The 15,411-nt window shown below is 37.4% G+C and overlaps 1 protein-coding gene across 7 annotated transcripts in view; it reads right to left on the bottom strand.

The window, feature by feature from the left end:
• The window catches only part of MDM4 (MDM4 regulator of p53), a 51,935-nt gene extending 39,075 nt beyond the window's left edge, over positions 1 to 12,860 (bottom strand). For 2 of the 7 annotated variants that reach the window (XR_461563.2, XM_007481226.2), the window contains exon 1: positions 12,677 to 12,860. The gene's annotated coding sequence lies outside the window, so the exon portion shown is untranslated. The remainder of the gene's footprint in view (positions 1 to 12,676) is intronic. The other 5 variants (XR_008916171.1, XR_008916172.1, XM_001371138.4 and 2 more) reach the window with 3 other exon arrangements.
• Positions 12,861 to 15,411: the final 2,551 nt, after the last annotated feature.

Raw genomic sequence — 15,411 nt, 5'->3', positions numbered from 1 at the left:
GTTTTAGTCTACCCAGAGAAGGTGAGAACTAAGAATGGGCAGTCCTGGGAAAAAGCGTCTACTATGATTGGTAGATGTGAAAATTTAGGGGAGGTGACACAAGAGAAAATTTCTTTAAAAGGAGAATTCAGTTCAGTTAGTTTTTTAGTTCGGTTTGGAAGCTGAATTGAAGGAGGTCAGGTGGAGTTCAGAGGGTCTCTGAACTCAGTTCAGGAGTTGAGGACTTCAGTGAAGCACTAGAGCTTGCTTGGGACCATCTTGTGGTAAGTGAAAAAGGACATTTGGCCTAGGCCCTTTCTACTATTTTCTTTTTCTCTCTCTTCCTTTAATTCCTTCATTTATATTAATTAAAATCTCCATAAAACCCAACTGACTTGGGTATTTTCATATCTGGGAATTTTCCCATGGTGACCACTTTTTTTTTTTTAATTTAAATCAAGATACTAAAAATTATCTACAGTTTGGCCGAAACCTTTACAGTTTTGGCAATTCACAGTCTTGAAAACCCATATTTTCGCGGTTACAATAAAGGTACTAATCCAAGGATATATTTTAAGTCAACAGGGAAAATCTTTTAAAAGGCTGGAAAATCTATCACTGAAAAATAAAAAATTGGCTAGTATTGAAAACAGCTATTTATGAATTACACTTAACACCAACTATATGCAAAATATAATGATCACTAAAATTTTCTTCAGGAGTACTGTATAAAATGGTGAAAGCAAAGATTTTTATGTAAAGAATGCACTTTTAACTTCAGATAAGAAACACAAATTAATTGTCATAAATATTATAACAGCCACAAATAAGAAAATAAATATAAATTACGTAGAGAACACTACTAAGTAATAGAGGTAGGGAAAAACTTTGCAAAAGAGGTGGGAACTGAAGCAGAGGTGAGTAAGAATCATATCACACTAGTGCAAAGGATTGCAAGACACAGAATATGAGTCTGGGGATCAATATGGCTGGACCATGAAAGGTAAATTAATGTGAAATACTTCCATAAACTAGGAAGAGAGATTAATGTGAAATACAGTGCATCCAGAATACCAGAGGCAAATGAGAACCACTGAAGACTCTTAGGTAATCAAGTAGGACAGATGGAGAAAGTGATAAGAAGGAAGATTAACAATTAGGAGGCAAGAAATTATATGGGTCTGAATTAGGGAGGTAGCAGCATAAGGGAAGAAAATATGACCAGTCAAGAAAAGAATTTACAAAATCTGGCACTTCACTGGAGTTCAGAGTTCAGTAATGTGATAGAGTGAAGAGTCCAAGCCTGGGAGGAGGAACTTAATCACAAAAAGTGGGGTTAAATCTAGACCCAACAGGGTTTTGCTTAAGATAAACTAACAATGGAGGTACATATCAAAGGCAGTTTGTATCAAAGATATTTAGGGATCTAGTCCAAAGACATCTGAAAGATAGCAGAATATACCAAATGCTAGAAAAAAGTGATAGACCTTGTTACTACCAAAAAAATATTGCTACTTTCTCTACAAAATCTTTGTTAAGAAATAATCTACACATATATCATCCCTACTCTCTTGCTTATCTTCAATTTCTCCCTAAATACTGACTCCTTCCCTATTACCCAAGAATATGATATGCCTGCATCTCCCAAATCTCCCCCCCAAAAAAATCTCAAAGGATCTTTCCATCCCTGATGTCTTCCCAAGTCTCTCTGGACTTTTTTTGTGGCTAAACTTCTTGAGAAAAGTCATTCTATCTATAAGTGTCTCCACTTTCTTCTCACCCTCTTCCTGTGTAATGAGAATCTGTTACCCTAAAAATTACGATTCCCAGGACCCCACTCTCCTCACCTTACCTACTAACGTAAGGAAGATTATAAATTTTGTGTATCCCTGCCTCTCACTCTCTTGATCTGATAGGTTTGGTGGAGGTGGTGTGAGATGAAAGCCAAGACTATTGCTCACATGGTCTTAATTTTGTTAGATAATTAGATTGTTATTAATATATATATAATATATATACATATATAACATATATTATATATCTTAATATATAATATATAATAATAAAAGGATTATTAATAAACTTTATAAAATGTAATACTTGGCGTATTGGACATTAATTTAAATCCTACATTCCTAACTCTTTACAATCTTTCTTCTGACTTCATGATTCAACAGAAACTCCAAAATAACTAGCAATGTCTTAATTTCCAAACCAAGGGCCTTTTCTAAATCCTCATCCTTCTTCAAAACTCCGATTACATTCTTCTGGCTATTCTCTCTCCTGGTTCTTCTCCTATCTGTGTGACCATTTCTCTGTCTCCTTTGATCTTTAGATCTTTATCCCCTACAGCTTTGTCACTGACCCTTTTTTCCCCCTCTACTATACTATTTTACTTGGTGCTGCTATCAGGGATTCAATGATCATCTCTTATGCAGTTAATACTCAAATAAACTTCTCTTTCTCCTGACTTCCATTCCAACTTCCTATTGAACATCTCTAACTGCAAAATAAAGCCCAAAATGAACTCATCTTTCCCTCATTCCTAACTTTTCTATTTCTATCAAGTGCACTAATCTTCCCATTCATTTAGGCTAAAAAAATGTTTTATCATCCTTGTCTTCTCACTTTGCTCAATCACCTACTCCATAACTAATCTGTTGCAAAGTCTTATCACTTCTACATTCTCAAAATCTCTCATCAGTAAGTCCAAATGAAAGGGTAATAAATGGCATTCTATTGGAATATTCTAGTCCATCATATAGATAAGTAAATACAAAGGTAATTTTGATGAAGGTGGGTAAAACACAAATATCTAGAGGAATGAGGCAAGGTCTCCAACTGGAAGCTTGAGCTGAGCAGGGTTTGTTTCCTTTTTATCTGTGCAACTCCAGCCCCTAGCATTGATAGCTGGCATGTATCAAAATTGCTTGAATTGACCTGAATCTAGTAAACCACTCCCAAGTCCCCTCAGTCTTTGGTCAGTAATGGTCCTACCCCCTCTTTGACCTATATATAGGTCTCCAGAGTATCAAGTAATAAATACTTAAAAGAAAAATTTAAGCCATGTGCTATTTTCTAGGGAGCAAGGTAAAAAAGGAGGAAAAAAAGAGAAAAATGGTAGTGACAGGAAGAAAACACAGTTGAGGTCTCACCCAGCTAAGCCCAAAATCTGAATGGTGAATGATATAAAGGTGCCAGGGGTCATCTCATTAATAGGAAAAAGCATCAAATAGTCAAAACATTTGGGTCCTATTCCTTAGAATAAATATTAAAGGAGAGAATTTGAGGCTCAAAATTAAAAATATACATATTAAAAATTTGTTTTAACATGTAAGTAGGGGAAAATATATAAATTTCAAAAATACAAAAAAAGTTAATAAACCAAAACAGCTAGATTTTAGATTTTCTAGATACCTCCACAAGATATAATTTGCTGTAAAAAAAAGCATCTGCAAAAGCCTATTACCTTATATGTTCTTTAAGGCTACCTTGGATGTGTCCTTTCTCATAAAGATTCCAAGAAACTGAGAAAGTACAAACCTGGACCCATAGTTGTTCTCAGTTACTTTTTTCTTTTGGTAAAAGCATCATCCATTTAAAAAAAAAATTTTTTTTGTAATTGTTTTAATAATAAATGTCAGGGGTAGCTGGGTGGCTCAGGGGATTGAGAGTCAGGCCAGAGATAGGAGGTCCTAGGTTCAAATCTGACCTCAGACACTTCTAGTGTGACCCTGGGCAAGTCATTTTAACCCCCATGCCCTACCCCTTAAAAAGCTCTTCTGCCTAGGAACCAATACACAGTAGTGGTATGGCTGGATCAAAGGGCATGAAATCTTTTAAAGCCCTTTGGGCATAATGCAAAAAAGCATTCTTAAAATTTGTCTTTCTACAAAAGTAGTAATGACTTCCAATTATAAAGTTAATGACCTTTATATGCTTTATTTCAAATAATTACCTGAGGCATTCTATGATTACACTAATTCAAGTGAGGTTAGAGCCCCCATCCTCTAACATTTTCCCTCCAATTAAAATATTTACTATGCTCTGCAAATCATTTGGAATAATTTTGGTCAAGACTACAAACCCAAATTCTAGACAGCTTTCTCGCTAAGAAAAATAAATGTTGCACAATTCTCAAATAACTGGGAAATTAACATTCTTGAACAATTCTAAACACAATGGGATACAATTTAAACATACTTTACAAAATCCTCCAGGTTGCCACCTTCTTGGTGCTTTCAAAAGTCTTTTACAACACACAATAAAAGAAAAAAAAAATCAAGCCTTCCTTCCAGAGGGAAAACCTGATCCCTATACAGCAGATGCATGGCATAGAACAGCATGCTAGATTTGGAAATTGGGTTCAAAATCCACCTATTACACTTACTAGCTAAGAGATCATAATCAAGTCAACTCTCTAAGCCAGTTTCCTCATTTATAAAATGAGGTTGGATTTTAATAACCCTTCCAGCTCTAAATATGTGATCATGCGATCTTTATAATACATAGGTGACATATAAGTGGTAAAGATATCTCCAAAGCAACTTTCCTAAAGCACAGTTCTGACCCAAATCATCCCCTCCCCAATAAACTCTAATACCACCTTATTACTTATAGGTCCAAATGTAAAATCCTCTTTATATCTTTTTTATTGGCTCTTTACAAACTGGCCCCATCCTACTTTTCCAATCATTCTATTGTCCATTCAGATCTGTACCAAACACTGACCTTTCCATATACCCACTAGCAGCTACAGGAAGAGATACAGTTTTTAAATCTTGTAGATTTTCATTTTCAATTTTTAAAAAATAAACTAGAACTATTAATTAGGCAACAAGTATTTATTAAGCACTCACATGGTCTAGGCATTGTTAAGCACTAGAAATACAAGGACAAAAAAGGAAAATAATCTGCTCTCAGAAAATTTACATTCTCCTAGGGGAAATAACACAAACACATACAGTATGCACAAGACTATATGGAAAATAAATACAAGGTAGTTAGGAAGGAGTACAGTGATCCCTCACCTATCCGGGAAGTTCCGTTCCACAGACTCCTGTGATAGGTGAAAATCCTTCAAGTAGCTAGAGAGCAAACAGACTGATGCTACGTAGAGTCACTGAGCCAATCAGCACCCAGGATACAGAACACAGTGCTGTGGTTGGTCATCTTTGCACAAGCAGTAGTGGCACACTGCATTTCTATTGTGTATAGTATTAATTTGCAAAATCCTGTGATATAGCGAAAACTCCATGATAACAGAATTAGATATATTTTTTAAAAGCCACAATACAGTGAAGCCACAGTAAGTGAACCGAGATATAGCAAAGACTACTGTACACCGTCAGGGGGATGGGGAACACTTTGTGTAGTAATGTGATGTACTTTAGCTGAATCTTGAAGAAAGCAAGGGATTCCATGAGGCACAGGAGACAGTAAGTTCCAGGCATTGAAGAAAGCCAATACAAAAAAATAAATAAATAAAATACACAAGACAGAAGATGAAATGCTATATATAAGAAACAGAAAAAAGGCCAGTTTGGCTGAACTGTGAAGTGCAGAAGGGAAGTTCACATATAATAATGAGGCTGTAGGAAAGCTGTGTCAAGAGCATTAAATGCCAAACAGAAAATTTAATATAGAGGCGATAGAGATATGAGTTTAGTGAGTGGTGGAGCTAATCAAGCTAGATGTGCTCAAATACTTAAATGGAGGAATTCTCTTCAACAGTGTAAATTGCAAACCATCCATGTCTGCCCCTACTAGGCAACTCTTATCAATGCTCTCCCAAACATTGTATGTGTATGTCCTCTAACATTTGGCTAGCCCATCTCCTTGCAGTCAGTTTGTTGATGATCTTTCATTTCTATTCTTGTTTTATTTACAGCCTCACACCCATCATGTACCATCACTGTCCTGTGTGACCCTCACTTTCCATTCTTCAAAGATAATGATGTTCCAGGGATACTGGTAAAAACATTTGGATTGCAAAGAGGGCCCCAGCAGTTGTTGGAAACTGAGGAGTCTGTAAAAGTGCTTTGTGGTATCTGGAAAGCAACCCGGCCTGTCTTTTTCTCCTTTTCAACTCCGGGCCCCATTCAGCATCCATCTGTCTTCTGCTCCAGAAATACAAAGATGGACAAGCTCTATATAGGGTATCTGTTCAGATACATGCGGAAATCTGGGCAATAGACATTCTTCATCCATTTGGTCTTTCTTGAATGTCTACACTAGTCAAACTCCTTTGATAATTCACAAATCTCTTCTAGAAGGTTCTTCAATATACTGGGGCTTGATGCAATCAACAATGTCACTCATAAATAAGAATATCTGGAAGACCTCACCATCTACAGGGAATTCCTCAACACGAACTCTTACTTTCTCTTTCATCACTGTGAATATATTAGCTAATACATATCTATTTTAGGCCTTACCTGACATTTATCAGTGAGTGACCGAACACAGTGATTTCTATTGCTACATCTTCATTCCTCTTGAATGATCTTGACATACATATGGTGACAATAAGAGGGAGGGTAGCAAAGTGATGAGAAAAAGAACAAAGAAAAACCCAGTTTCTAGGACACCAGTCTTTAGTCTGATTGATTACTGGTGAGATTCTTCCCTAGTAACCAACAAGTGGACACAATATAGGTGAAGCTAAATCAAATCAATATTGACAATACTGTCATATAAATGAAATCAGAATAAAAAAAGTTGGTAAATGGAAGAGAAGCTCAAAGGAGTAGCAAAAAAGAATTTGGTAAAAATTGCTTTTATAAAATTACAAGAAATATAGTATTATTCATCAGACATTTGGTCAACGTGTATTACAGCATTAATTATAAGCATCTACAAAAAACAGATCATCATGAAAATAACTGCAGCCTATTCACCAAAATCTATTACTAAAGATAAAGTGGTAGAGAAAATGATCAATGAACATAAGTAATATCTTTTTTTTTAAACCCTAACTTCCACCTTAGAATCAATTCTTGATGACTTCAATGCAAAGGTGGGAAATGGTGATGATAGAAATAGATGGGAAAATATGGCACAGAACAAAGAAAGGAGAAAAGCCAAAGACTTGTTGTAGGCGATTTTATTGATGTTTTAAGCCTCTATATTATAAAAACTTTCTTTAAAATAAAGACTTGCTAGGCAGTAGGCATGGGTGTGAAAGGAAATTCTTGGTTCTCTTTCCCTAGTTAGAATTAACACTTTGGAAAAACAATAACTTAAGTACCCTTACTTGGTAACACACTAGACTGAAGACAGGATTAACTTTCCTTTGTCTACTTTTGAATTAATCAACAACAAAAAAGAATACACCCATACTTAACTCTAAAAGTAAGGGAAGTCCACAAACTCTTACTCCTAGGAAGAGTTAACACCTTTAGAGGTAAGAAGCCAGCAAAATACTTGGAAGAGCTCCACTCTTTTTTCTAACTCAAACAGCCAGAAACTTTTTAATTCTTTAAAGATTTCACACAATCAAAAAACCGTGTGAATCCAATTTTGGAAACTGTGACTGGCACCTGTGAAGAGGGGCGGGGATAGGAAACCACCATAAAAGCCACAAAAATCCTTGGGCTGGTTATCTGGTGAAGTTGTGTCTTGTAGAAGTGTCTCCTGGAGATTGTCTTCGAGGTACCTTATTGGAGACTGCAATGTGGCTCCTGACTTCAACTTAAACTCTGACTCCTGGAATACTTGGTTGGGTGAGTGAAAAGGCTGACTCTCTTCCTAGTTTCCTAATAGACTAGCTTCCATCTTGGAGGAAGCCACATGATTACTCACTACTACCAGGCCCTCCTGGCTGAGGACTAGTATAGGTATTTTCTCTAACCTCTTTCATATTTCTCTACTTTATTGTTTCCCCTCTATTTTGGTAAATAAGCTGCAGCCATGCATTAAATTTAACCTTTATAATGGGAAGTATCAAATAACACAAAGAATGGCAATGAATACATTTTCACAGGAAGGAAGATGAATGGGGGTTATTTGAATTAACAATCTGTATACAGACTAACAACTCATCAGAACCAAGATCAAAATATTAATAAAAAGAAGGTGGTGACATATAAGAAAATGTAAACCTGTTTTTAACAAGATACTGGGAATCAAAAAGGGAAACACAACAAAAATGGCATTGATGTCAACTATAATTTTATCTGGAAATTAAAACCAATGTAAATTATTACTACAAGACGAAGAAAGTACCTCATTCAGAACACAGTTGATTTACTTTACAGAGATATAAGATTGCTACCAAAGGCAAGGGTCTCTTACTTAAAAACACACACACACACACACACACACACACAAAACCACTGGGAAAATAAGAAAACAATCAGTCTGCACAATACCTCACAAGACCATACCAAGATAAGCTCTAAATAGACACATGACTTAGACATAAAAGCATGGATAGAATAAGCACTTATTATACACCTACTGTATGCTAGGCACTGTGTTAAATTTTATACATATTTTCTCATGTAATCTTCATAATGATGCCATGAAGTAGGTCCTTCTGTTATTCCTATCTTACCATAAAGGAAACAGGCAGACAGACATAATGTGACTTGCCTAAGGTTAAAGAGCTGAAGTCGCATTTGAACGCTGGTTAGTGCTCTCCTGTGCCATGTAATGACTTCTAAAAAGCATCATCCTAGACCTTTTTGAGGGGCAAGGAAGAAATTACTCTCTCCTATTTATGGACAGGGAGGAGTTTCCATCTAAACGGGATAAAAAAAGATCACAAAGACAAAATGGCTAATTTGATTTTATAAAATTAAGATTTTCCACAAACATCAATGAAGTTAAAATTAAAAGGAAAGAATTTAACTTGGAAAAAAATCTTTGCAACAAGTTTCTTTCATAAAGGTCTTATATCTGAGATATATAAAGAACAGATCCACATTTTTAAAAGAACACCATTGCTCAAATTATAAATGGACAAAGCTAGAAACAGACAGTTTTCAAAGTTAAGAAATCAAAGCTATACCCAACCATAGGAAAAAATGTTACAAATTACCATTAGACAAATACAAAGTAAAACAACTCTGAAATTTCACTTCACAGATTGGCAAAGAGAACAAAAAAAATGAAAAAATGACAATTGCTGAGTTTCAGGAAAAAGTATCACTAATGTCATAATGTTAGTGGAGCCATGAATTGGTCAAGCCATTTTGAAAAGCAATTTGGAACTATATACTTCCACTTTGAACTACTGATATTATGACTAGAAGTGAAGAGGTCAAAGAAAAAGGGGAAGGATTCATGGAAAAAATATTAATAGTATTTCTTCTAGAAATAAAAAACTGAAAACTAAAGAGATGCCCATCTTTTTTGAGACTGACAAAACACATTATGGTATAAGAATGTAAGAGAATACCATTGCACCATAAGAAAATGATTGAAAGGAAGCAGCTAAGTAGCACAATGGATAGAGCACTAGAGTGAGAGACCTGGGTTCAAATCTAGCTTCAGATACTTCCTAGCTGTGTGAACCTGGGCAAGTCAGTTAACCTCAATTGCCTAGCCCTTGCCACTCTTCTATCTTAGAATTAACACTAAGATAAGTCAGGATTTTTAAAAAAATAAGGAAATGGAAAACTTCACAGAGAAAATTGGGAAGCCCTATAGGAACTAATGCAAAGTAAAGTGAGCAGCAGAACTGCAGAAGAAAAATTTATAAAGATTCAAACAAGGGCAACTACATTGTTCAGTGGAGAGATAGCCAGGCCTAGAGACAGGAAGTGCTGAGTTCAAATATGAACCCAAACATTTCCTTAGTTGTGTGATGCTGGACAAGTCATTTAAACCCAATTGCCTAGCCCTTACCACCCTTTTGCCTTGAAACCAATATTTAGTATTGATTCTAAGACTGAAGATAAGGGTTTAAAAAAAAAAACCAAACATCATAAAGAAAAACAACTCTGAAAGGCTTGAGAACTTTGAGTAATGCAATGACAAACCACATCCAGGGAGTACTAAAGATGGATCATGCTCCCCCTCTCCTGAAAGAAAGGGGATGATGAAGTCAAGATGAAGGAGATAGATATATTTTTGTACATAGTCAATGCAGGAATTCACTTTACACATACTAATTATGAAGGGTTTTGTGTGAGGGTGGTTTATACTTTTTAGTTCAACTGGAGAGGGAGAGATAAGAACTATAGAAAATGCTCAAATTTTTAAATTTAAATTTTTAAACAGAAAAATGTTAAAAAAGATACTCCCAAGCTTATAAACGCAGGAAACTGCAAGGATAAGGGTACTGGGGCAGCTGGGTAGTTCAGTGGATTGAGAGCCAGCCCTAGAGATTCGATGTCCTAGATTCAAACATGGCCTCAAACACTTCCTAGCCGGGGCAATTCACTTGACCCCCACTGCCTAGCCCTTAACTGGTCTTCTGTCTTAGAATCAATATACAACATTGATTCTAAGACAAAAGGTAAGGGTTTACTAAAAAAAAAATAGTGAAGTTTGTTGAGGAAAGATTTGGGGAGGCTTTTTGGCATGCTGAATTGGAGATGTCTATGAGAAATCCAGTTTGAAATGTCCAATAGGTAACTGGTAATGTGAAACTACATCTTAGATGAGAAAAAAAGGGTTGGGCATTATCTGCAGAGATAATTTAATCCCTGAAAGCTGAAAATATCACCAATGTAGAGAGTGTAGAGAAAGAGAAAGAGGACAGATTCTATCAGCAAAATTAAACTGATGAATGTTCAGTTAGGAGGGAGAAAAAGGAGAATAGTGTCAAGAAAACCCAGAGACAAGGGAGAATATGTTGAACAGTGTCAAGTGCAGTAAAGAGTTTCAGGAGAAAGAGGAATGGGAATCTAGCAACTGAGAAACCACTGGAAATCTTAAAAAGCAATCTTCCATTAAGAGATGAGGTTGGAAACAAGGTTGTAAAGGGTTGAAGGGGAGGGAAAAGGGCAATTTCTCCTAGTTTAGCTGAAAAAAGAAGTGTGTATATGTGTGTATATATAATATATATGTATATTATATATACATATGTATGTATGTATGTATAGATATAAAAAGAGGGAGGAGGAAGGAGAGAAAGGGAAAGAAAGGGAGAAAGGAAGGGGAAAGGAGAGAGGGAGAGAAAATACAATAGCTTGAAATGATAGTAGTCTCTAGTGCAATTCTGTTTTACAGAAAGGGGAGGAAGAAAGGGAAGGGAATCCAAGGTCACAAGAAGAATGGCTTAGCAAGGAAACAAGTCACTTCATCCTTAGTGACTAGAGGAAATGAGGTTGGAGATGACGTAAAGCTGTTCTAAAGACATATAGGCAGTTCGATAGGACAGGTTTTTATTTTCTTAGAAAAGAGATCCTCCACTAAACATATAACAAAGAACTGAAAAGTAAAGGAGGTTTGAGACAAGAAGGATTTCTAAAATTTCCTTGAGAAGGGAATTAATTAGGTTAAATAGAACAAGGAGAGCCTCACCACTGTGAAGATCCAGATGAGATTAGAAAATAAATCAGCAGTGTTCCCAATCAGCTCATTTGTGCACCTTCCACCAGCTAATTTGGGCAGTACAAGTTTAGGAGACTAAAGAATGGGAGTAATGCTAGATTGGGGACTTGGACAGATATCTTCCATCTCTATTCCTTTGCAATGAATATTCCACATGCCTTAAATACTTTCCCTCCTGAACTTCCAACTCTTGGGATCCCTGGTTTCCTTTGAGAACCAGCTCAAGTCCCTTCCATCTTCCAGGAAAAGGCTGTTCCTGGTTCCTTACTTTGTTTCATAACTAGATTGAAAGCTCCTTTGAGGATAGGAGTGGTTTACTTTGAATAGCAGAATAAATTAGCTTAGAATTGAATAACTAATGAGTGACAAGAGTTTACATTTGCACCCAGACTCACAAATCCAAAGATACCCACAGCCACCCAGTTTTCTGTCACCTCCGTGCCTTTACACTGGCTGAAACCCAAGCCTGACATTCTCTCCCTCATCTTTACCTTGTGGCTTCCTTCAAAACTCATATCAAACCCCCATCTTCTGAAAGAGGCCCACCCTTTCCTGTCCTCTGTGCCAGTTCTCTAGGATTACCTCTCAATACAAAGCATTTAAATGTACATAGTATATTTTCTCCCAGCTATATGGCATAGTGGGTAGGGTACTGAATACTGGGCCTGGAGTCATAAAGACCCGGGTTCAAATCCTGTCAGCCACTTACTGCGTGATTCTGGGCTTAGCCACTGCCTCAGTTTCCTTAATTATAAAATAGGGGTGATAATGGTACCTACCTCCTCGGGTTGCTGTGAGGATCAAACGAGATAATTGTAAAACACTTTGCACAGTGCCTGGCTCATAGAAGGCGCTTAATAAATGTTTATTTCCCTCCTTCCCAATTCGCACACCAGCACCTAAATTCTACAATACTCAGTCAACCAGCTAGGACTATTTCTCCGCCCAACTTCAAAAGGATCTACCCTAAACCAGCCAGCCCGCCCATACTTCCGCCCTCCTCTCCCTGCGCCTGCGCCGGCCCCGCCCGTGCTCCCGCCCCCCTTCCGGCCTCAATGCGCCTGCGCCGCCTCCCAGCTCCACCAAGATCGTTCCTCCCCTCCCCCTCCGCTTCGCCCTACCACAACCGCCGCCTTGCCCTCCCTTCGTTTTCACCAGCGGGGACCCGAGAGAGCCTTAAGGCGTCACTCACCCAGTGGAAGCTCCATGGGCAGTTGCCCCAACAGGACTAGCCCCTGCCCCACCTGGGCGTCAGGGGCTCAGTTAGAGGCCCAGTGTCCTCCACCCCATCTTGCCTGGGCGAGGGAAGAGGACGCCACTTCCTCTCTTCCCCCTCCAAACATGGCTTTTGCAGGGCTTCCTCTCCAGGAGGAAGTCAGAGGTCATAGAGTAGATCTGCGGCAGCTGCTAGAATGACCGCTCTCTTGTAGTCTTACTGCCTGTCCCTACCATAGAGTAGAGCCAAAGTCCTCCGAGCTCGGCCCTCCTCTGTTCACCTAGCGGGCAAAGTTAATTCAATTCCATTCACTTCAATGGGTCAAACATTTACTAAGTGTCTACTTTACGTCAGACACTGTACTAGGAGCCGGGTATACAGACATGAAAGCAGATCAAATACAGAGAATACTTTTATATAACTAAAATAAAATTATAACTGGTCAAGAAGGTCAAGGAAATCATGAAAAAAGTGGGAAGGAGATGGGATGGGGACCCCAGCAGGACCAGATCACTAACTATATGCTACAAAACAATAGTCATAATTATTTGGTACTGATTTGGAAAGAAAGGGAAGGAGAAAAAGAGAAACAGAAGAAGGGAGAAAAGAAAGGAAGAAAGGAGGATGGAATGAGGAAAGGAAGGATGAAAGATAACTATCTATGAAACATTAATTACACATCCAGAAACAATTGAACTTCTCTATTCAACAAAACCTGCTTAGGAAAATTGCAGAAATTATGTGATATCTGGCACATATAAACTCAACATGGATATATAATCTAGTGTCAAATTGGTTTTTAAAACCCCAAAGTTTGCCCCTGTCCCTTAGGAATTTGCTTTGGGAGAAGTCTCAGACTAACCTTATCTTCAACTGTGTAAAAGACCTTAAAGATCCCAGTTTAGATAAGATTAATATGTAATCAAGTTTTAGGAGTTTCTCCCACACTCAGAGACCCCTCCCCTGTAGTCCAGCTCCTAGCAGGAAACCTCTTTTTGTAACCATTTCAAAGCATTAGCCCCTTCCTGTTAAGCTCTGATACTCATCATTTCCTTTTGCTAATTTAAAAATAATCAATCTTACTTCCCTTCTTTTGTTCCCCAAAAGGTATATAAGACCCCAAGTTCTGCACTTTGGAGAATTATATTTGGTGATGCATTCTTCCAGAGACATTGTTCCCAAAGTCCCGGAGCTTTGGTTCTGTGTGGTTTTTAGGGCTTCAGTCTGTGTAGCAGTCAAATATTAGGAACTTGCCTCTTACCTGATTAAAGATTTGTTTTTTCTGACCATTTTAGTGGTTCTGTGTTTTTCCAAGTCAACACTAGATATAATAATAGTTTCAAAAGATAGATTATAACGGAGATACTTTTTCACAGCTATGGATAGAGAAAAATTATTGGCCAAACAGCAGTCAGATGGCAAAGGTGATCAAATAGAGTTTTTATTGCCTAAAATTATCGTCTTTGCACAAACAAAACCCCTTGAGCTTAGAATGGAAACAGTTACCCAGGAAAAGATATTTGCAGGAAGTTTCTTTAATAAAGGCTTGGTATCCACAATATGTAGAAAATGAAAAAGCTATTCCTGAAGAAGAAATTTGTCAAAGAATATGTCAACATGGAAATCTAGAAATCCCCAGTTTATTTAGTTGGGAGGTAGGAATCCCAGGTTTTGACCTTGTCACAGGAGAGGTTTCCTCCTGAGGGAAGGTCCCACTTCACCAGACAATACAGATGGGGAGGTAGACCCCATCCAAAGTCAAGTAGCTCTTTTGTCTCCAGGAGCCTTTCCCAGTATATTATACCCTCCTTCTGAGGATAGAACTCAAGACCTTCAGCTTGCTACCAACGCACTACCTACTGGGCCAAAGCTGAAGTGGATGTCTATTGTCCGGTGAAGTGGGACCTTCCCTCAGAGGGAAACCTCTGCTGTGACAAGGTCAAAAGCTGGGGTTTCTACCCTCAAAATAAATAAACTGGGGATTTCTAGATTTCCATGTTGACAAATATAAGCAGGTAGTTCTGAAGAAGTCTAAACTACCAACAATGTGAAAAGATATTCCAAGTCACCAATAATAAAAGTTGCAAATTAAAACAACTCTGAGATTCTACTTTTAACCTATAAGATAGCAAAACTAACAAAAATAGAAAAGAATAGCTATTAGAAGTACTGTTTTTTGAGATGACAAATTAAGAAACTTGTTTTGCATGTTTTCATATTCCTAATGGGCTTTTTATTTCATGCCTTCTCAGATTGGAAAGGAGGTTAGGGAGGGAGAGAAGTTGGAAGTAAAATAAAATAAAATTGGATATGGGGAAAGGAAGTGGAATGTGGCAAAAAAAAAAAAACCCAAAACTAGAAGATAGGCTCATTAATGCATTGTTGATAGAGCTATGAATTTTGGAACTGTGCCCAAAAGACAGGAGGAAAGCACCCATAAGTAAAAAAAAAATTTTTTTTTTTTGCAAACAATGCAGGTGACCATTAAATACTGAATGACTGAACAAATTATGGTAAATAAATGTAATGGAATATTATTGCACCATAAAAGGTAGTCATGTTGCACAGTAGATAGAGCACTGGGAATAAGGAAAACCTAAGTTTTCCTTAGCAATGTACCAAAGCCTGGGATATAAACAGAAAAACAAGATTAAGAAATTCTCATTCTAACAAAGAACACTTCACCAATTGAGGTCTCAAAAGTAAGTCAA

The sequence above is a fragment of the Monodelphis domestica genome, chromosome 2 (genome assembly GCF_027887165.1).
Source record: "Monodelphis domestica isolate mMonDom1 chromosome 2, mMonDom1.pri, whole genome shotgun sequence".
NCBI lineage: Eukaryota > Metazoa > Chordata > Mammalia > Didelphimorphia > Didelphidae > Monodelphis > Monodelphis domestica.
Note: the sequence above shows the minus strand (reverse complement) of the source record. Positions and strands in the feature narration are given on the sequence as shown.